Source organism: Malaclemys terrapin, chromosome 8, assembly GCF_027887155.1.
Source record: "Malaclemys terrapin pileata isolate rMalTer1 chromosome 8, rMalTer1.hap1, whole genome shotgun sequence".
Taxonomy (NCBI): domain Eukaryota; kingdom Metazoa; phylum Chordata; order Testudines; family Emydidae; genus Malaclemys; species Malaclemys terrapin.
Genome location: NC_071512.1, coordinates 68,077,553 through 68,099,474, shown reverse-complemented (window position 1 = coordinate 68,099,474; position 21,922 = coordinate 68,077,553). Strand labels below are relative to the sequence as shown.

Genomic DNA, 21,922 nt, shown 5'->3' with positions numbered 1-21,922 from the left:
AATTGGCAGGTGGTGGTCTTTGTGTCAGGGATGTGCCTTTTGGTTTCTCCATGAAATTCCACTCAATTTTGGCCAAGTTACAGGCTTTTTGAAAAATCACAGTTAGCACATGCTGATTAGAGACTTGCTAGAGTGTTGCAGCTAAAAACTCTGAAGATTCCATGTACACTGGGGAATGCTGAAGTTTAGGGATGAGCAGAATATTCCCTGCAACTGCAGATTGGGCCTGCTGCAAGCATGTGCTTGGACTGGGCACTGGAACATTGAGCAGAGAGTTTGTCAATTTTGTGCTTTCAATGACACCCCTCTCCCCCGCCCCCCGTTGCTGGAGCATAGAAGAGGATATTGCCTGAATCGAATATGGAGGGGACAAGAGCCACCCTGGAGAGAGCAGTGGAGGAGTTAGATTGGGACAAGGAAGGACACATGGCTGGTGTGGTGGAGAGACTGGGACTGGCTAGGAAAGGAGACTGGGCTTGGGAGATGGAGGGGCAGAAAATTCATAGATTTCAAGGCCAGAAGTCACCGTTACATAATCTAGTCTGATCTCAGAGGAGACTGGGAACCCAGGAGGGAAATGGAGGTGGAGGTTCTGGGAGCCAGAGATGAGTGGGTGAGATTGAGATTGGATGAGTAGCTGGTGGGAAAGGCTGGGAACCAGTGGGGCAAAAGGAAGGAAGCAGAAAGGGAGAGGGACAACTGAGCCTGAGACTGGGACAAAGAGCTGGGGGAAAGAAGATTGGATGAGGAGCCCAGGGTGGGAGACTGGGAGCCAGTTCGGACAGGGAATGTACCTGGCAGGCAGGCGAAGAGAAACAGATTGGACAAGGAACTGGGATGGGGGCAAACTAGGACTGATAGACAAGGAGACTGGGGACAAAGAGCTGGGGAGAGGAGAAATGAAACTGGGAATAGCTAGACAAAAAGCTCAAGAGTTGGAATTGCGGGTGGAGGGCAGTCAAGCTTGGCAAGGGGAGAGGGAACAAGCAGAAGAGTCTCCTCCAGAGTCTGGAATGGAATCCATGATTTCTGAGTCTGACCATTCCTCTGCTACCAGCAAATCATGAAACACACTGGCAAAGTATCTCATCTTACCCTCCCCCAATGCTGCTCTACGCAGATAATGACAACCTACTATTGCTGTAAGTCACTCCATTAGTGGCAGATGTCTGCGCAGTGAATCTAAAGGTTTCAACCTGATGACCCACCTGGGTGTCAACATGATGGCACCTGCTGGAATCTGTTTTCAGTTTGCTTTGTTAAAAAGCTAGGAAATCACACAGACACAGCTCTATGTTAAAAGAAATTAAGGTTGTGAAGTCAAGCACTCAAAAGTCAGGAAATGCCAGAACTAAGATTATAGAGAAAATAATTTTAAAATAGTTAAAATTTCCATATTTTCCTTTTAATTGGAGTGGTAGGATTGTTAATTATAATTTTAAAAATGAAATTAAAAAGCACCAGGACCACTCACTGTATGAAATAATAAAAGTGCGACATCTATTAATGAGTTCAACATTTTACCATAAACATAATGCCACTTCACACACACACCACATAAATGTAATAAGTTTTCAGAGCTTAAAAGGATGCTTTGGGCGTAAATCAGTAAAATCATTTTTTTTAAAATTCTCTTTTGTAAACATTTACATTGTTTTATCTACAGGCAACTTTCAGATAGTTTGTACAAATAAATTTATAGAGCATACTTTGCAAAAAGACTTAGCAAATGTCAATTCATGCATTGCTTTTCTTTTTTCACCATCAATTCATCCATCATACATACATATATATCTGTCATCATATAAACAGACCACAAAAGGTCAGTGTAGGGGAAAAGTGAAGCCATCTTAGTATTTGGGTGCTATGTGAATCTGTAATTTAGGATGATTATTCTTATGTTCTTTTGGTATTAATTTCTGAGAAGCATCAGAGCGCACTGGTTACAACCCTGCTAGCATGTCACATGATAGTGTACCTAATTTCTTCTTTGGGACTTTTTTGCGGAGTTTTTGGTTAATACCTACTGCAGAGTGAAGATAAAGAGGAGCGCTACTTTCTTGGTTGATAACTTTCAGATACGACGCTGGATTATTATTTTTAACTATTATAGCTAAAAGGAATTGTGTGCCCAAATGTTCAATCCAGCACCACTGGAGTCAATGGGAGTTCACTGCCAGGAGTATTTTAATTTATTATTATTAACAGCACCAAGTTCTCCCTTTTTTGGGCCTCAAATCCTCAATTCTCTAGAACACTTTTCAATCAAGTTTCATCCTTTCATTTTTGCTACCGCTCCAACTTTTTGAGTCAGGCACATAACCCTAGTCTGCTGATTCCCAAGCCCTTGACAGAAACATTTTACAGATCACAGTGCGAGTTCCACTACAATAAATTGTACTTTGGGGAATATAATTGTAGCATCAGACACTATGAGTAACTATTTCTACCGTGTCTTTTGTAGAACTACCACATTCCACAGACAGTACTTTTACCATGGCTGGCTGTTTGTATGTAAGTAAACCAAAGGTTAAGATAGGTTCAAGAGCAAGATTTTCTTTACAGGTAACGTCTAGCCTATAAATCCTGGGTAAAATTTTCAAAAGTGCCTAAGAGAATATCTTAGACATGAGAATATCGTAAAGAAAACAATTCAAATACAAAAGCATCTAACAGCATATGGGACAGCCTATCTCACCACCTGGCAGTTGAATTTAAAAGGACTGGTAGCTTGATTTTTCAATTTTGAATACCCTTGGCTTCATGGTTTTGGGGATCAATGTGAAAATCTCATGCGGTGACCCCATGGCTTCTTTAACTTGGGTTGTGGTAAAGTGAACGAGAAGGAGAACATCACGAGTGATCTGGTGTGGCATATAGAAGAATGCACATATTGATATTTGAGATCCTTCTCTGAGAGTTCCAGGTATTAAGACAGCCTGACAACAAATCAAGCTTAATAAACAGTCCATTTTTTGTACAGTATATTAACAAAACTGAAGGTAGTCTGTTAGTATAGAACTACATCAGGAAAATATGAAATTATAGCTGCTGCCTTAGCTTCCAGCACCTGGGACAAAATATGACTTCTGATGCTTATTAACATAAAAATAAGCAGCATCCTCATACTCTCCCAGATACAGCTTAATAGCTGCAGTTGAAAGTTGACACATCATTCAAACCATATGGAGAAAGACATGTTAACTTAATAGTACATTCAAACTGTTTAAAGTTGTTTCAGGATATATTTTTACCGCAGAATTAACGTGGGTTCTTATTTGGGTGTTGTCCCTAACTTTGCTCCCACCCACACATAAAAACCTCTGTCCTGAGTTTGGGCGTGATTTTAATCCAGACTAGCCATCTTATCTGGGGCTATAGGCTAAAGCCCAAGTGCTGCTTTCACTCGAACTAGTAACCTGCACACTTTGCAGTGAGGATGCAGGCTAAATCACTTGAATGTTGACAGTCCTCGGATGCATCCCACAATTCCCCCCATGAATGCAGAAGGACAGACAAGTTATCCCACTATTTATCAGAAATAAATTATACAGTGACGCACCTTACTAAAAACCACTGGATATATCCAGCAGTCCTAGCAAAAAACACAAGTAAGTGCATCTATTAATAGTAAGGACAGAGTAACTAGTGGCTGCTCACAACCCGGGGTAGGAAAACCCAATGCTCAGATTTGGGAGCTGATCACATGTGCTTAAACTGAAACCTGTTCATACACCTCACAGAATAAAAAGGTTTAGTGGCCAACAGCTGATCCAGATGTTGTCATAGTTATGGAATACCAACTACAAATATTATTAGAAAAAAAGCCCTGCCTTTCCATTCAGCATGATAATTAAATGAGGGGAAAATTATACTGAAATCTTTTCCATTGAAGAAAAGTGTTCTATTCAGCAATTCTGGTTTAGTATAGGGTATCTTTTGGACTATAACACCTACTAGAGGAAAAAATCAGACCTAAGTTTCAAAATAAATATGATTTTCTTACTGGGATAATTTCTATACCAGGGATAAAACCCCAACTCCTATCTTGCAGATACACATTTTTACTATAAACTAAAATGTCAGTTACTCTACTAGTGATAGTTTTGCCCTCATTTGGAAGAGCCCTATAAGTTAAGTACTTTTCATTTTTATATACTGAAATATTGTATGAACATATTGTGACGAACTCAAATATTATAAGTCTGTAAATATTTTCTACCTCATCCTTGGCTGATAAAATATGGTGTTTTTCAAAAGTGCTGGGCAACCAGCAGCTCTCATTGACATAAATAGGGAAAATGAATATAGATGACATAGCATAAGAAGTTATAGAACAATCTAAGTACCAAACATTATTAAAAGAGCTGACCAAAATTTTTTGATGGAACAGTTTTCTGTCAGAAAATGCTGTTTCATTGAAATCAAAACGTTTCATGTGAACATGTGATTTTGATTGAAATTTTTCTATTGAAAATTTAAAGTGATTTGAAATAAACATGGAATATTTTGTTTTGATTTTCTCATTGTGTCATCTTGATTTTTATATTATATTATATTTAATATTTTATGTATATTTTATATTACATCATTAAGTTTCAATATGGTCATTTCAATGTTCCCAAATCAATTTTTTTTCAGAATTTCCATTCTGCAAAAATTCTACTTTTCCTCCCAATTTAGGAGGAAATCAAATTTCAAAATATTGGAATTTCCTACTGTGGAAATTCCATTTTCGGATCAGCTCTAGTTATTAAATAATGTATCAGTAACTGATCCACAAGTATTTATACTCACATAAAAATTAATTTGTATTCTTAGGAAAAAACATACAAACACCACAGCAGCTATTTCTCACATTCCAAATGAATATAGAAAGACTTGTTTTGAAAAACTCGATGTTGCAGGTCCACAATTATGTGCCTTAGTAGGTACCATTGCACCTTTTTATGGATGCTAATGCTGTCTTTGGGGGCAAATCCTGAACCCCTTTGTGGTACAGCAGAAATGGTACAGTTCTGCTGCACCAGGATGTTAAGCCATGGAACCCAGTTCTATGGGAGTCCCTCTGCCTCTTTTAAGGTCATGGCAGAATTGTGTTGGGGAGTTGGGGGGCTGCAGGGATGACTGCAGCTTCAGAACTACAGCAACAGGTATTGAGTGGCTGGGCTCGGCTCCACACTTTGGGGAAAGAGGGAGCATTCCTTTCTTGTAGCCCACATGGAACTCCTGCATACAGCTAGGTGAAGTTTTTCAAACCATCGGTTTATTTGCTGAAAAATGCAGTTTCAATCAACCCAAAACTATCTGTAAATTTGACCCAATTAGTGTCTTATGGGAAAAAGTTTTTCAGGGCCAGCTGCAGGACAGCAGCAATATGTGCTAGAGACAGTGAGACCTTTAGCCCAGTGGTTAGGGCACTTACCTGGGATGTGGGAAACCCACATTTAAATCCCCCCTCTGGAGCAGGGGTTTAGACTCAGATCTCCTCCCTCCTAGGTGAGTATCCTAACCAAGAGGCTACCGGCTATTATGGGGTGGGTTGCTCTCCATCTCTCCTGTTGAAGCTGTTCCACTCAGTATAAATACTTAAATATTCATTGGATCAGAGACTTGAGACTCAGGGTATATCTACACTAGGAAATTAGGTCAAATTTATAGAAGTCAATTTTTTAGAAATCGATTTTATACAGTCGATTGTGTGTCCCCCCACTTAAGACCATTAACCCAGCGGCGTGCGTGCACAGTGCCAAGGCTAGAGTTGACTTCAGGAGCGTAGCACTGTGGGTAGCTATCCCACAGTTCCCACAGTCTCCGCCGCCCATTGGAATTCTGGGTTGAGATCCCAATGCCCGATGGGGCAAAAACATTGTCGCGGGTGGTTCTGGGTAAGTCGTCAGGCCCCCCCCTCCCTCCCCCCGTGAAAGCAACGGCAGACAATCGTTTCAAGCTTTTTTTCCCTGGGTTACCTCTGCAGATGCCATACCACGGCAAGCATGGAGCTCGCTCAGCTCACCGTCACCAGACGTCTCCTGGGTGCTGGCAGACGTGGGACTGCATTGCTACACAGCAGCAGCTCATTGCCTTTTGGTAGCAGACGGTGCATTACACCTGGTAGCCATCGTCGTCGTACTCCTGGGTGCTCTTTTAGCCGACCTCGGTGAGGTCGGTCAGGGGCGCCTGGGCAGACATGGGTGCTCCTGGCAGACCTCGGTGAGGTCTGTCAGGGGTGCCTGGACATAAATGGGAGTGACTCCAGGTCATTCTCTTTTTAAGTTTTGTCTCATGGTGATTCAGTCCTGCCTGCAGTCATACTGCACCGTCTTCTGGAGAGCACCCAGGAGACGACAATGGCTAGCAGTCATACCGCACCGGCTGCTGCCAGCCTAAGATGTATAAGAGAGATGGAGTGGATCAAAACAAGAAAGAGACCAGATTTGTTTTGTATTCATTTGCTCCCCCGCCCTCCCTCTGTAAATAGTGGGGGGAGAGATAGCTCAGTGGTTTGAGCATTGGCCTGCTAAACCCAGGGTTTTGAGTTCAATTCTTGAGGGGGCCATTGTGTGTACTTCTCCTTGATGCAAACCCACCCCCTTTGTTGATTTTAATTCCCTGTAAGCCATGTTGTCAGTCACCCCTCCCTCCGTCAGAGCAATGGCAGACAATCATTTCGTGCCTTTTTTCAGCGCAGACGCCATAGCACGGCAAGCATGGAGCCCGCTCAAATCACCGCGGCAATTATGAGCACTGTAAACACCATGTGCAGTATATGCAGAACCAGAACCAGGCGAGGAGGCGACGGCAGCACAGTGACAAGAGTGATGAGGATATGGACACAGACTTCTCCCAAAGTACAGGGCCCTACAATGTGGATATCATGGTGTTAATGGGGCAGGTTCATGCCCTGGAACGCCAATTTTGGGCCTGGGAAACAAGCACAGACTGGTGGGATCGCATACTGTTGCATGTCTGAGACAATTTCCAGTGGCTGCGAAACTTTCGCATGCGTAAGGGCACTTTCATGGAACTTTGTGACTTGCTTTCCCCTGCCCTGAAGTGCAAGAATACCAAGATGAGAGCAGCCCACACAGTTGAGAAGCGAGTGGCGAAAGCCCTGTGGAGGCTTGCAACGCCAGACAGCTACCGGTCAGTTGGGCATCAATTTGGAGTGGGCAAATCTACTGTGGGGACTGCTGTGATCCAAACAGCCAACGCAATCAAAGAGCTGCTGCTATCAAGGGTAGTGACCCTGGGAAATGTGCAGGTCATCGTGGATGGCTTTGCTGCAATGGGATTCCCTAACTGTGGTGGGGCGATAGACAGAACCCATATCCCTATCTTGGCACCGGAGAACCGAGTACATAAACCGAAAGGGGTAATTTACAATGGTGCTGCAAGCACTGGTGGATCACAAGGGACGTTTCACCAACATTAGTGTGGGATGGCTGGGAAAGGTACATGACGCTTGCATCTTCAGGACTCTGGTCTGTTTCAAAAGCTGCAGCAAGGGACTTTCTTCCCAGACCAGAAAATAACTGTTGAGGATGTTGACATGCCTATAGTTATCTTTGGGGACCCAGCCTACCCCTTAATGCCATGGCTCCTGAAGCCAGACACAGGCAGCCTGGATAGTAGTCAGGAGCTGTTCAACTATAGGCTGAGTAAGTGCAGAATGGTGGTAGAATGTGCATTTTGACGTTTAAAAGCTCGCTGGCGCAGTTTACTGACTCGGATAGACTTCAGAGAAACATTGTTATTACTGCTTGCTGTGCGCTCCATAATATCTGTGAGAGTAAGGGGGAGATGTTTATGGCGGGGTGGGAGGTTGAGGCAAATTGCCTGGCCACTGATTACACGCAGCCAGACACCTGGGCGATTAGCAGAGTACAGGAGGGTGCGGTACGAATCAGAGAAGCTTTGAAAACCAGTTTCATGACTGGCCAGGCTACGGTGTGAAAGTTCTGTTTGTTTCTCCTTGATGAACCCCCACCCCTTGGTTCACTCTACTTCCCTGTAAGCTAACCACCCTTCCATCCCCCTCTTCAATCACCACTTGCAGAGGCAATAAAGTCATTGTTGATTCACATTCATGCATTCTTTATTAATTCATCACACAAATAGGGGGATAACTGCCAAGGTAGTCTGGGAGGGGTGGGGGAGGAGGGAAGCACCGGGTGGGGTGGGAGAGGAGGGAAGGATAAGGCCACAATGCACTTTACAACTTATTGAATGCCAACTTTCATTTGCTTGGGCAGTCCTCTGGGGTGGATTGGTTGGGAGCCCGGAGGCCCCCCCACCGCGTTCTTGAGCATCTGGGTGAGGAGGCTATGGAACTTGGGGAGGAGGGCGGTTGGTTACACAGGGGCTGTAGCGGCGGTCTGTGCTCATTCTGCCTTTCCTGAACCTCAACCATACGCTGGAGCATATCAGTTTGTTCCTCCAGTAGCCTCACCATTGCCTCTTGCCTTCTGTCAGCAAGCTGATGCCACCTATCATCTTCAGCTCGCCACCTGTCCTTGCATTCATATTGTGCTTTCCTGGACTCTGACACTGTCGCCTCCATGCATTCTGCTGTGCTCTTTCAGTGTGGGAAGACTGCATGAGCTCAGAGAACATTTAATTGCGAGTGCGTTTTTTTCGCCTCCTAATCTTCGCTAGCCTCTGGGAAGGAGAAGATTGTGTGAGCGTTGAAACATTTGCAGCTGGTGGAGGAAAAAAAAAGGGAGAGTGGTAGTCAAAAAGACACATTTTAGAGAACAATGGGTAGATTCTTTCACGGTAAATCTTGCTGTTAACATTACATAGCACTTGTGCTTTCGGTACAAAGTCGCATTTTGCCTCTTATTGAGGGTATGTTGGTTTGGTGTGAGAGATCACTCACGCAGGGCCGGGCAACAGAATTCGGCTTGCAGGCAGCCATGGTAAGACACAATCTTTTGGCTTCTTTAACCTTCATAACATGTGGGAATGGTTTCAAACAGCAGCGCACTCATTTCCCATACCAAGCAGCCATTGGGTTGGCCATTTAAAATGGGATGGCAATTTAAAAGAAGGGGCTGCGGTTTTCGGGTTAACGTGCAGCACAAACCCAACTAACCCCCCCCCCCAATTCTCTGGGATGATCGCTTCACCCCTCCCCCCACCACGTGGCTAACAGTGGGGAACATTTCTGTTCAGCCACAGGCAAACAGCCCAGCAGGAACAGGCACCTCTGAATGTCCCCTTAATAAAATCAACCTATTTCAACCAGGTGACCATGAATGATATCACTCTCCTGAGGATAACACAGAGAGATAAAGAACGGATGTTGTTTGAATGCCAGCAAACACCGGGACCATACGCTGTGTTATGCAATGATTCCAGACTACGTGCTACTGGCCTGGTGTGGTAAAGTGTCCTACCATGGCTGATGGGATAAGGCAGCCCTCCCCAGAAACCTTTTGCAAAGGCTTTGGGAGTACATCCAGGAGAGCTTTATGGAGATGTCCCTGGAGGATTTCCGCTCCATCCCCAGACACGTTAATAGACTTTTCCAGTAGCTGTACTGGCCGCGAATGCCAGGGCAAATTAATCATTAAACATGCTTGCTTTTAAACCATGTATACTATTTACAAAGGTACACTCACCAGAGGTCCCTTCTCCGCCTGTCAGGGTCCAGGAGGCAGCCTTAGGGTGGGTTCGGGGGGTACTGGCTCCAGGTCCAGGGTGAGAAATAGTTCCTGGCTGTCAGGGAAAACAGTTTCTCCGCTTGCTTGCGGTGAGCTATCTTCAACCTCCTCATCATCATCTTCCTCGTCCTCAAAACCCGCATCCCTGTTGCATGCTACTCCATTCGACGGAGTCAAAGCCGAGGGTTGGGGTAGTGGTGGCTGCACCTCCTAGAATGGCATGCAGCTCATCATAGAAGCGGCATGTCTGGGGCTCTGACCTGGAGTGGCTGTTTGCCTCTCTGTTTTTTTGGTAGGCTTGCCTCAGCTCCTTAAGTTTCACGCGGCACTGCTGCAGGTCCCTGTTATAGCCTCTGTCCTTCATGGCCTTGGAGATTTTTTCAAATGTTTGGGCATTTCATCTTTTGGAACGGAGTTCTGGTAGCACGGATTCGTCTCCCCATACAGTGATCAGATCCCGTACCTCCCGTTCAGTCTATGCTGGAGCTCTTTTGCGATTCTGGGACTCCATCGTGGTCACCTCTGCTGATGAGATCTGCACTCACCTGCAGATTGCCATGCTGGCCAAACAGGAAATGAGATTCAAAAGTTCACAGGCCTTTTCCTGTCTACCTGGCCAGTGCATCTGAGTTGAGAGCGCTGTCCAGAGCGGTCACAATGGAGCACTCTGGGATAACTCCCACAGGCCAATACTGTCGAATTGTGACCACACTACCCCAAATTTGACCCGGCAAGGTTGATTTCAGCGATTTCGTTGGGGGAGGATACAGAAATCGATTTTAAGAGCCCTTTAAGTCGAAAAAATGGCTTCATTGTGTGGACGGGTGCAGGGTTAAATCGATGTAACACTGCTAAATTCGACCTAAACTCGTAGTGTAGACCAGGGCTCAGATATCCCCCGTGCCAGGTCAGCATCCTAATCACCTGGTTATAGGCTAGTCTTTCAGTCTCTCCTGTTAAATCTGCTCTACTTTGTATAAATACATACTTTGTATAAATTGAGCCAGGGAGAGAGAATGACGTCAACTGGTGATTAAGGCACTCACCTGGAGGTAGGATACATGGATTAAAATCCCTTCTCTAATTTAGGCAGAGAAAGGTTTTCAAGTCCCTTCTCTAGAGGAGAGTCAAACCTAGATCTCCCACATCCCAAGCAAGTGCTCTAACCACTGCCTACAAGTTATAAGGGGCAGACACATGCACACACAGTCATATGACTGAAAACACTTCTCTGATTTCCTGACAAATTCTGAACATTTTCAGAATCTAACTGAATATTTTTTCTAATTTTTCAGTTTGCTGGCTGAACTGATAATCAGTTATTCATCGAGCTCTACTCCTGTACCAAACGCTTCTATCCAAGCTTAGAGGACAGGAGTTATCCCTTTGAACATTTTGCCTTGATTATCCCAGTGACACTGGCAGAACAGGCACCAGATCATGCCAGGGTCCACATGTCTTAGCTGGACAGTGACAGATACATGGCAGGACTCTGTCTGGCTCACTTGTGGGTTAACATTGATAAAATAAGTATTAGAATTATCAGAAAGTGTTTAGTCTCTATTGAATGCTTGTGAGTTGCTGCATGCAGTAATCTTACTTGTAATATTGGTGTTCCATAGTGTAATATTATGTTTGAGTGGTTGTATTGTGACCCTCTGTGACTGTAATGTCCAATACAGAAGAGGGCCATTAATTAGCGTGAAGAGCTGCTCTTCTACAGAAATTGTTACATTTCTGTAGAAGAGGAGACCCATCTATAACAGGCAGTCTTGGGGTAGGGATCTACCAAATTCATGATCCATTTTGGTCAATTTCATGGTCATAGGATTTTAAAAATAATAAATGTCATTATTTCAGCTATTTAAATGTGAAAGTTCAGTGTTGTAATCGTAGGGGTCCTGACCCAAAAAGGAGTTGTGTGTGGTGGGGAGGAGAGGTCACAAGGTTATTGTTGGGGGGGGTTTGCAGTACTGCTACCCTTACTTCTGCACTGCTGCGGGTGGCGGCACTGCCTTCAGAGCTGGGCAGCTGGAGAGCAGCAGCTGCTGGCCAGCAGCCCAGTTCTAAACGCAGAGCCACCGCCAGCAGAAGCGAGAATGGCATGGTATGGTATTGCCACCCTTACTTCTGTTTCAGAGTAACAGCCGTGTTAGTCTGTATCCGCAAAAAGAAGAACAGGAGTACTTGTGGCACCTTAGAGACTAACAAATTTATTAGAGCATAAGCTTTTGTGGACTACAGCCCACTTCTTCGGATGCATATAGAATGGAACATATAATGAGGAGATATATATACACACATACAGAGAGCATAAACAGGTGGGAGTTGTCTTACCAACTCTGAGAGGCCAATTAATTAAGAGAAAAAAAACTTTTGAAGTGATAATCAAGCTAGCCGAGTACAGACAGTGTGATAAGCTTACTTCTGTGCTGCTGCTGGTGGGGTGCCGCCTTTAGAGTTGGGTTCCCGGCCACCAGCCGCTGCTCTCCAGCTGCCCAGATCTTTAGGCAGTGCAGAAGTAAGGGTAGCAATACCGCGGCCCCCCTAAAATAACCTTGTGATCCCCCCTCCGCAATTCTCTTTTGGGTCAGGATCCCCAATTTGAGAAATACTAGTCTCCCCCGTGAAATCTGTATAGTATAAGGTAAAAGCACACAAAAGGCCAGATTTCACAGGGGGAGACCAGATTTCACGGTCCATGATGTATTTTTCATGGCCGTGAATTTGGTAGGGCCTTAGCTATGGGTGAATCTTACAACTGGGAAATCCAGACATCTGCATTGAGGAATCATCAACAAAAGGACTCAAGACTCTTAGTGTTGTTCTGCTCTCTTCTCCATGAAGATGAGTCATGCAAATGGATTCCTCCCATCAGCTGAGTTTGCAGCTCAGAGCACATGGCAGGAGGGGGATAAAAACCTCAACCAAAACATAGGTATCTCTATGTTGCTTGGACTCTTGGGGGGGAAGGGACGTGGAGGAGGGGGCCAAGGTTTTCTTAGGCAGAAGCAAGATATCCTCAGCTGCTAAGCCTGTGTTAACCCTAAAGGCCAAATAGAGTTTGCTGATTTATAGAAGCCCATATTACCTTTTGAAACCCAAGACTAAAGCCTGGTCTACACTATATGGTTAGATGACCGAACTGTGGAAGCGTCTTCCCTTAAATTTGGCTCCCACCAATGTAAGTGCCTCTTTATGCTGATTTAGTAACACCATCTCCTTGAGCAGCATAGAGTCACAGTCGACATAATTAGGTCGACAGAGTGTCAGTGTGGACACTAGGGTTGCCAACCTTCCCAGATTGGCATCGATCTCCCGGTAGCTCCTGAAACCAATATGGGAGATTTTAATAGGCCGCTAAAAGTAGGCTCCCTACCTGCCCTGGTTCTGCACAGTTCCCAGAAGCAACCAGCATGTCCAGCTCCTAGGTGCAGGGGCAGCCAGGGGTCTCTGTGCGCTGCCCCTGCCCCGTGTGCCGACTTCGCAGCTCCCACTGGCTGGGAACCACGGCCAATGAAAGCTGCGTGGGTGGTGCCTGCAGGCAGGGGCAGCGCACAGAGCCTGCACCCCTCACCCCCTCCCACATCCCAACCCCCTGCCCCAGTCTCCTCCCTCACCCAAACTCCCTCCCAGAGCCCACACCCCCTCCTGGACCCCAACCCCAGCTCCAGGCTCAGCCCAGAGTCCCTTCCCTCACTCCGAACCCCTCAGCCCCACCCCCCAGCCCAAAGCCCGCATTCCCACCCCCCACCACAGCCCTGTGAAAATGAGCGAGTGAGTGAGGGTGGGAGAGAGTGAGCGACAGAGGGAGGGGGGATGGAGGGAGCAGGTCCTCAGGGAAGGGACAGGACAAGAATGTTTGGGTTTCTGCGATTAGACAGCTGGCAACCCTAGTGGACACTGCATTGCTTACATCGACTGTTACTAGCCTCCAGGAACAATCCCCCAATCCTCCACACTGACAATACGAATCGATACAAGCGCTCCTGGTGAGAACGCGCACCACCGACACAAGGAGCCAAATGTGCACACATGAACACTTTAATAACTGTGGTGACTGTATGCAATGTAAGTTAGGTCAACATAATTTAGTAGAGTAGACATGGCCTAACTCATTTGTTTGTCTGTCTGCTTGCTTTAACCTTGTAAATAACTCTCTATTAATAAGTCTTCATATAGTTTACTGGATTGGCTACAAGCAGTGGCTTTGGTGTGAGACCTAAAGTGCAATTGACCTGGGGTAAGTGACTGCCCTTTGGGATCAGGAATAACCTGAATATTGGTGTGATTCTTGGTGTAAGGGACCATCTATCAAAGAGATAAGCTCACGTGGGTGGCAACACTCACCCAAGTACCCAAGGGGCTGTCTTTGACTCTGTGTGAAGGCTGTTATAGTGCCTGAGGAGTTTGAATTTGGTGCAGTTGGTGGACAAAATCTAAGTTTAGAACTCACAACCAATTAGGGATTTGTACCCTGGTTTCTAACAGTCTGCCCTGAGGTTGTCACTCATGCTCTTGCGTCACTGCTGGGAGCATTACTCTCCCAACCAAGCTTTTGGCTGGTTTTTGATATATCATCTGCATACTAATCTACAGTTAGTGCAGAAGCATGACATCATCTTAATGATGATAATTCATAACTGTGCTCTGAACACATTTTAGACTGGTTCAAAAATTACTCAACACTAGATGGCAGACTTGCAGCTGTAAACATTCGGGTTTATAGCTCTACTCTCTCATTTTCTAAACGATTCTGACCTTAGTTACGTCTTTCCCCTTCTTGACATTTCATGCCTACCTAAAAGCTATTAATTAACTTGATAGAAAAATTAGTTTACTCATGACTTTTAATGGAGTACAATGAAATAATCCTACTGTTCAGATATAGTTGTCAGAGTAAATGAATACAAGTTTCTATACAAAAATTTACTAATTGCATTTCTTGTTTCTGTATAAAAGGCAAACAATGTAAGGGTGGTTTTTATGTTTCAGCAAAATTTACATAAATGATCTTTTAAGTTTCCTTCAGAATCTCTTTATTTCCCCACACACAGTTTTAGGATTAAGATTAATTTGAAAGAATCCATATACTTAAGGCATTACATGTCAGAAAATTTCACAGATCATCCAGAAATAGTTAATCTTAATGTTTATAGAGCATTTTTGCTGTCTTAATATTTATTAATTTTGGAATTGCAGATTTAAAAATTAAAGCTTAATTAATAGCATAACATAATTAAAAAATCCACAATTCTTTTATAACCAAACTTCAATCAACTTGTGTTCCGGAGGGGAAGTAGCCGGATGCAAACATAATCAGTCTTTCAAAAGCTATTCATGTAAAAATACATATTAATGAGCTGCCTCAAATTTGAGTCGATAGTTAATATAAATATTCAACAGAGAGATCAGAAGACAGAGTGAAAGGCCAGAGAGTTGAGATGTTTCAAACATTCTGTGGAGAAGGCCAAATTACATTTTTAAATTATGGACTGTGGGCTTGGACTACAATGTTAGGCCCAGTATATCACCTAGATCAACAGTAGTTCTCCCACTGACATCAGAAGGAGATAAAACGTGGCCCTTATGTAGCAACACAACCATTAGGATTCATCTATACTGCAAACTTCTAAAGTATGAACATGATTTTGAGCCACTGCGGGCATGTCCACATGGAAACGTAGCGCATGGCAAACCAGAGCATGACTCTACAAGGCATTAGCTTGCTGCACGGTATGTCACAGCAGGGTCCTCACGGCGATTTAGCATGCAGTAAGCTAGTGCGTGATAGATTTACATTCATGTGCCACATACTATGTCTCTGTATGGACAAGCCCTGAGTTAGATGACATGATGCTGAACATGTTTTTTTTTACTGGTTAGCAAATCAGTCAGCATTATGTCAGCAAACTGCTGTTCAAAACTGTATTCAAATACAAATGAGCCCTTAGATACTGTTACTGTTGCATTTAACATTGCTTAGTGGGAAAAACTGATTCCACCACCGCTATTTCTGCCCTTCGCTTATCTGGCCTTTTGTGCACGCAATTACACACTTTGCATGCTTAATTTAGTAATTACATACAGAAATAAGGCATCCATTTCATGTGTGCGACTTCACAACTAAATTATTTGAAGATCTGGTCCATATTAGATTTCAGACTTAACACCCTGTTTAGATGACTGTGGGGAGTTCAGACCTTTCATAACTGTTTCAGACAAAAACAATGTTAAATCCGATCACATACAGAAGTTTGACTTCATAACATAAAGCTTCCATTCTGTTGGATCTGAACAAGTCAAGCAGGTCAGATACATTTAAGATTCCTGACTTAAGAAAAATATTCTCTAAGGCCTGGTCTACACTAGGAAATTAGGTTAGTATAACTACATTGCTCAAGGGTGTGAAAAATCCACACTCCTGAACGACCCAGTTAAACTGACCTAATCTCTAGTGTAGACAGCACTATGTAGACAAGTGAATTCTCCCATCGCCCTAGCTACTGCCTCTTGGGGAGGTGGATTACTGGCGCTGACAGGAGAAGCCCTCCTGTTGGTATGGGTAGTGTCTTCACTGAAGTGCTACAGCGGTGCAGCTGCATCACTGCAGTGCTTTAAGTGTAGACAAGCCCTAAAACACTACTAGAAGGAACAATAGTAGTAAGGGAAATAGGCTACATATAATGCCAAAAACGAGACTAGCTGACCCAAAATGTCTTTTCCACTCATACTATGTACATATATGATTCTTTTAGCAATGATGGGCGATCACTCATTACCGAGTATGATCATCTTCCATGGGAGTTATGGGTCCTCAGGTGGCTAATAAGGCCAATCCTTGAACCACAAGTTCTATTACAATGAGGGCAGATGTTTTCAGGCTCAGCAGGAAGCTGGTGACCATGACTGGAGAACAGTCTCTCCTTCCTCCTGCACCTCTTGTCCTCTTTGGCTTGTCGGTGAGCAAGTTCAAAATGCAGGGGACCATCATGTAGGACTTCACTCCATTTTAAGCGATGCTGGGCAAGGGTCTCCCAGGTATTAATGTCAATATTACATTTTTTTAGGTTGTCCTTCAGCAAGTCCTTATAACGCTTCTGTTGTCCACCCACATTACGGTTCCCGTCTTTCAGCTGAGAGAACAGGACCCGTTTTGGGAGGTGATGGTCTGGCATCCGTGACCAGTCCAGCGGAATTGCTGATGGATGATCATTGCCTCGATACTGGTGGACTTTGCCTCTTCCAGAACACTAATATTGGTGCACCTGTCTTCCCATTTGATCTTCAGAATCTTACGAAGGCAACGTTGATGGTGCCTCTCAAGGGCTTTCAAGTGGTGTCTATAGGTTGTCCAAGTTTCAGACCAATACAACAGTGTTGGGAGAATAACGGCTTGATAAACAAGAAGCTTGGTGTCTGTTCGAATGTCGTGATCTTCAAAGACCCTGTGCCATAAATGAGAAAAAGCTACACTGGCACAGCTCAGGCGATGTTGAATTTCTGCATGAATATCTGCCTTGGATGAAAGATGACTTCCAAGGTAGAGGAAATGATCGACATTCTCCAGTGCCACTCCATTGATTTTGATAGATGGGGCACGTAATACCTCATTTGGAGAGGGCTGATAGAGCACTTTAGGCTTCTTGATATTAAGAGTGAGACCAAGACATGCGTAGGCATCGGCAAACACATTCAAGATAGTTTGAAGATCTCTCTCAGAGTGGGCAAAGATTGTGTTGTCATCAGCATACTGAAGTTCCACAATAGATGTTGTTACTCTTACTCTTGGCTTTCAGCCTGCTAAGCCTGAAAAGCTTTCCATCCATTCTGTAAGTGATTTCAATGCCAGCTGTAAACTTCCCAGCAATTAGGTAAAGAATGACAGCAATAAAAAACGCAAATATGGTTGGAGCAATACCTTTAACATGTCTCACCTGTCAGATGGAGCATGTGATCTTTCATAAGCGATCAAACATGTCTCCTCTGATACACTCTTAGTGTTAATTAGGCTAGGAAGTGCAAATTCTAGGATGCCTTAAACTCAAATTGACAACAATACATGGCAAGTAAAGAGATTTTTCTGTGACAGTTTAAGCTTTACCTGTAAAGGTTTTCTGCAAATTTTCACACCTGCATGGACTCATTCTTCCACCAGGTGGAACATGTGTCTGTGAGAAGACATAATGACAGCTCCCCCTTGTTGCCTCTTTTCCAGATCAAAGTGATTTCCCAGATACGTGTAAAGAAAAATATGAGAAAACCATCACAGGAGAAAACAGCTTGTAGGAGGTGGGGGGAAGAGAAAGGGCAAAGGGAAAAAAGGGCAACCTGACACAACTAAACTTTGCTAAGAATAAGAGAGACCCAAACTTCTATTCTTTTTTGTTTCTTGTTTGATGGAAGGGTTGATCCTGACTAGGATAGGAATTTTTAGAAAAGAAATTTCTGTAATACTTATTCCACTATCTGATTATTTTTTATTCCTCACCATTTCATCAGATTTTACCTACTATCTTTGTGTCTCAAAGTAAATAAGCCAATACCTACTAATCCACTGTGTAGTGCCTCAAACATCCATGGAACATATTCAGATATCTTCTGCAACATCACTAGCCGTTACCTTAGTGAGTGTGCTGTGATGATCTTTTGGAATGGGGGAGGGAAAAGGGTGTCTTTTTTCTTGGCTTCATATGCTCCAACTACTTCTTAATTAATCCATCTGGAAATGGTGTCTTTAGAAGCCAACATGCCTTTTATACTGTAAGTAAGCTAAACAAATAACTATCTGTTGAATCACTTGAAAGGCAGTACAATATGTACACACCATAAAACACTTTGGATGATTAATGACTGAAGCCTATTTGTTTGACTTAGTTTCTATGATTGTTGATATCGGAGACAGAAACAGTCATTACCTTCTTGGTTAAGTCAAACTCAGAATTCTTCTTTCACACATATTCATGAACTACCTTGTCTTTGTGTAACTGGAGGATGCAATGAGCACATTAATGTAACCCAAAATACACAGTTTTGACCTGACATGCTTCAAGAGAAATAGGGCATAATCTACTCCCTGTGCTCCTTTATTTATTTTAAATCAGAGACCATTTTCTATTGTTCTCAGCCAACCAGCTAGAGGAACTGAAGTCTTCTGGGACAGGAACTTGATGAGGGTGACTCTGATACCCCTTAGGTCAGCAGTGAATTATCTGAGAACTGTTTGGGCAGACTGTAAGTCTGGCATGTGTTAGAAGTGGGTGGTGGGAATCTCTGAAATCATTTAACTCTCAGGATATGTCTACACTGCAGTATAAGTCCAGGGTTAGTAAGACTTTAGTCAGCTGACCTGTTTTAGAGAACCCTGGACTTGAGCATCTACATTGTATTTTAACCCTATGTTAATACTTTTCTAAACCTTGCTTGAACTTAGGGCTCTAGTGTCCACACTGCAATGAGCAGACCAAGCCAAACTAATCTTATCCCAGAATCCCTAGCGCTCACTCCCAACCCCAAAATGTGGCCACTCTAGCCTAAGACCGTGGTGCACTGTGGGAAAACTTTACTGCCTGTCCTGTACCTTGCCAGGAAGCAGCTCGCTTTGCAAAAGGCTTGATCAATTTGCTCTCCGTTGCAAATCCAGGAGGCTGTCTGATAGTGTGCTTGCAGATCTTTGATCAGAAGAGAATGGGTTAACGCTGACCTGAGCTGCTGCCATTTGCCAAGAGGAGGGGGAATGGCTTCTGTTTTCATTAGAGTGGACTGAAGATTGTTGAGATAGTGAGAACTAAGGAAGTTGTCCCAGGGAATTGTGGAATACTTCCAGGTGACTCGAGGGACCTCAGGCAAGCGGGCCTGCATCTCTTCTGCAAAGCAATAGGGCTTGAATCCTGACTCTTGGATTAACTCGAGCTCGGATGCTCCAACCCTGCAGGGCCCTGGGACCCTGGATTAGCGCAATTGCAGTGTAGACACAAGGGGAGTTAGGCTTGAGCCCAGACTCAAGCATAGGCTCACACTGCAGTGTAGACATACCTTCAATGACTGATCATGACACACTTCTGAGTCCTCAGGCTTCATGGGGTATCGCAGAAAAAGTCAGACACGAGGGAGAACTGTTCTGGCGTCCAAAATGTAAATTGAGCACAAGGCTATTCTACTTAGTTCTTCTCCAGATTTAGGCCAGATCTACACTAAAAAGTTAGGTCAAGCCAGCTACATTGCCCAGGAGTATGCAAAATCCACACACCTGAGCAACATAGTGAAGATGATCTAAGCTCTGGGGTAGATAGTGCTAGATCATGCAAGAATTCTTGCATCAACCTTGCTACTGCCTCTTGGGGAGGTGGATTAACTACAGCAACAGAATAACCCCTCCCGTCGCTGTAGTGCAGTGGTCCCCAACCTTTTCGCGGCCCCCAACCTTTTTGTGGCCAGTAGAACATTCATGTTTTCAGAAGAGTGTGGCGGGCGCCAACAATTTTTCAAGGCTTATTTTGTATTTGTACATTAAATAATACGAAAAACATCATATTTAATATTACATAATATATGAGTCCAGAAAGAAGATGGAGAGAAGCCATGAGGACAGAGAACACCGGCGCCTGCAGCCCCGGAGTACTCTGTCCCCAGCAGTTGCGGGGCCCCAGCTTCTCTCCCCTGCTGGGCACTAGGCGGGCCCCGCGCTTGCCTAGGACTGAGAACACCAGTGCCCGCAGCCTGCAGCCCCGGAGTTCTCTGTCCCCATTAGGTGCGGGGCCGCGGCTTCTCTCCCCTGGTGGGCACTAGGCGGGTGCACATAAATGCCCCGGCGGGCGCCACTGCTGTAGTGAGTGTCTACATGGAAGTGCTACAGGGGCACAGCACTGTGTTTTAAGTGTGGATATAGCCTTACGGACTGGAATCTTGTTGATCAGACCTGGCAACATCCTATATGCATGCTATATTTTTAAAGTATATGTCCTAGCTTTAAAGGGAGGTAGCCTTTGTAGGACACTGAAGCAATATTCCCTGAATCTCCTGTTTAACTGTGAAGCCTCAGACCATAACAAGATGGTTTGAAAAGATGGATATATTTAATCACAACAGAACACAGGAAGTCAGAGTAGAGTACCTTGCTTCCTTTCAAGGGCTGCACTAGAAACTCCATGTCCATCCTGGAGGCTCAACTGTGATTTGTGCCACTGCTTTCCCCTAAAATGCACTTTCTGCTGGCAGTTTGCTTCTTTTTGTTACTTATGGCAACAATATCAGAGATTAACTGATTTTTTATAAGATAATATCACTACCTACTGTGCAGTCTTATTCACTTGACAAGTTGCAACAGCTAGGCCATACACATTGAGGCCAGGAAATGTACTGAAACTTCTGCCCAACCTTCTGCCCTTTCACAAAGAAAGGTGTAAGCATGTTAGAAATCCTAATTTACTGTATTAATGATTGTTACTAAACCCAAGGAGTGAAGTTCAACAAGTACAAGGAAATTGTTTGCTGCTTCTGCAACTGGTGGAAGATGAAATTGGGAGGAAGCAGACTGCTGGATTGCATTAAGTCTTCTGAAGATATGTACATTACATATATTTATGTTATACTTCATCTGTTAGCAAATTTTAAAATAACTATTCTAAAATGTATTATATTGAAGCATTTAATCCTGCCCTTAACATATATAATTTGTTTTTAAATCACTTTGCTTCTTATACAGAAAAGGGATCAAAACTACGAGCTAAAAGATAATCAATTTATGATAGTTTCCCTGAGGTACAAAGGAATCACACTGCATTTTATAAACTGGAGACAGAAATATGTCAGCCTGGTGATCTGCAGGCTGTGTATACTGCAGAAATGATGCAAACCATCCCCCTGCTGGCAAGTGGCAGTGCATTACTCAAAGGAAACAGCATATTCCATTATACCCTTCTAGTCAAAGAGATTCAATAAGGAAAACAAGCTGTATGAGCAGGACAGGGGCTAGGATACATTGATAAAATCAGAGCAAAAAGCTGCAAAAGCAGGCTATTGTTTTAAACTTATACAATAATATATACTATCATGTGGCAGTTAAATTTAAAAACTACTTTTTTCCATGAAAATTCTCTTTGGAAGAATCAGCAAATAGAAAATAATTTTATAGGTTTGCATCACACGCTGATATCATTCCTAGTCAGTTTCTAGAATGAGAAAACAATTTGCTGTACTATACAGCATTTTAATACGTTGTGCGATATTTAAGGTTTCTGCTCACAACACGAGCT

The 21,922-nt window shown here is 43.8% G+C and overlaps 1 protein-coding gene and 1 long non-coding RNA gene across 6 annotated transcripts in view; one reads left to right on the top strand and one right to left on the bottom strand.

Moving 5' to 3' along the window:
• LOC128841583 (uncharacterized) overlaps positions 1–7,740 on the top strand; it is a 52,700-nt gene extending 44,960 nt beyond the window's left edge. Inside the window, exon 6 of the long non-coding RNA XR_008445883.1 lies at positions 6,687–7,740. This is a non-coding gene — a long non-coding RNA (uncharacterized LOC128841583). The remainder of the gene's footprint in view (positions 1–6,686) is intronic.
• The window catches only part of CAMSAP2 (calmodulin regulated spectrin associated protein family member 2), a 170,641-nt gene that overhangs the window by 29,914 nt on the left and 118,805 nt on the right, over positions 1–21,922 (bottom strand). The window lies entirely within an intron of this gene.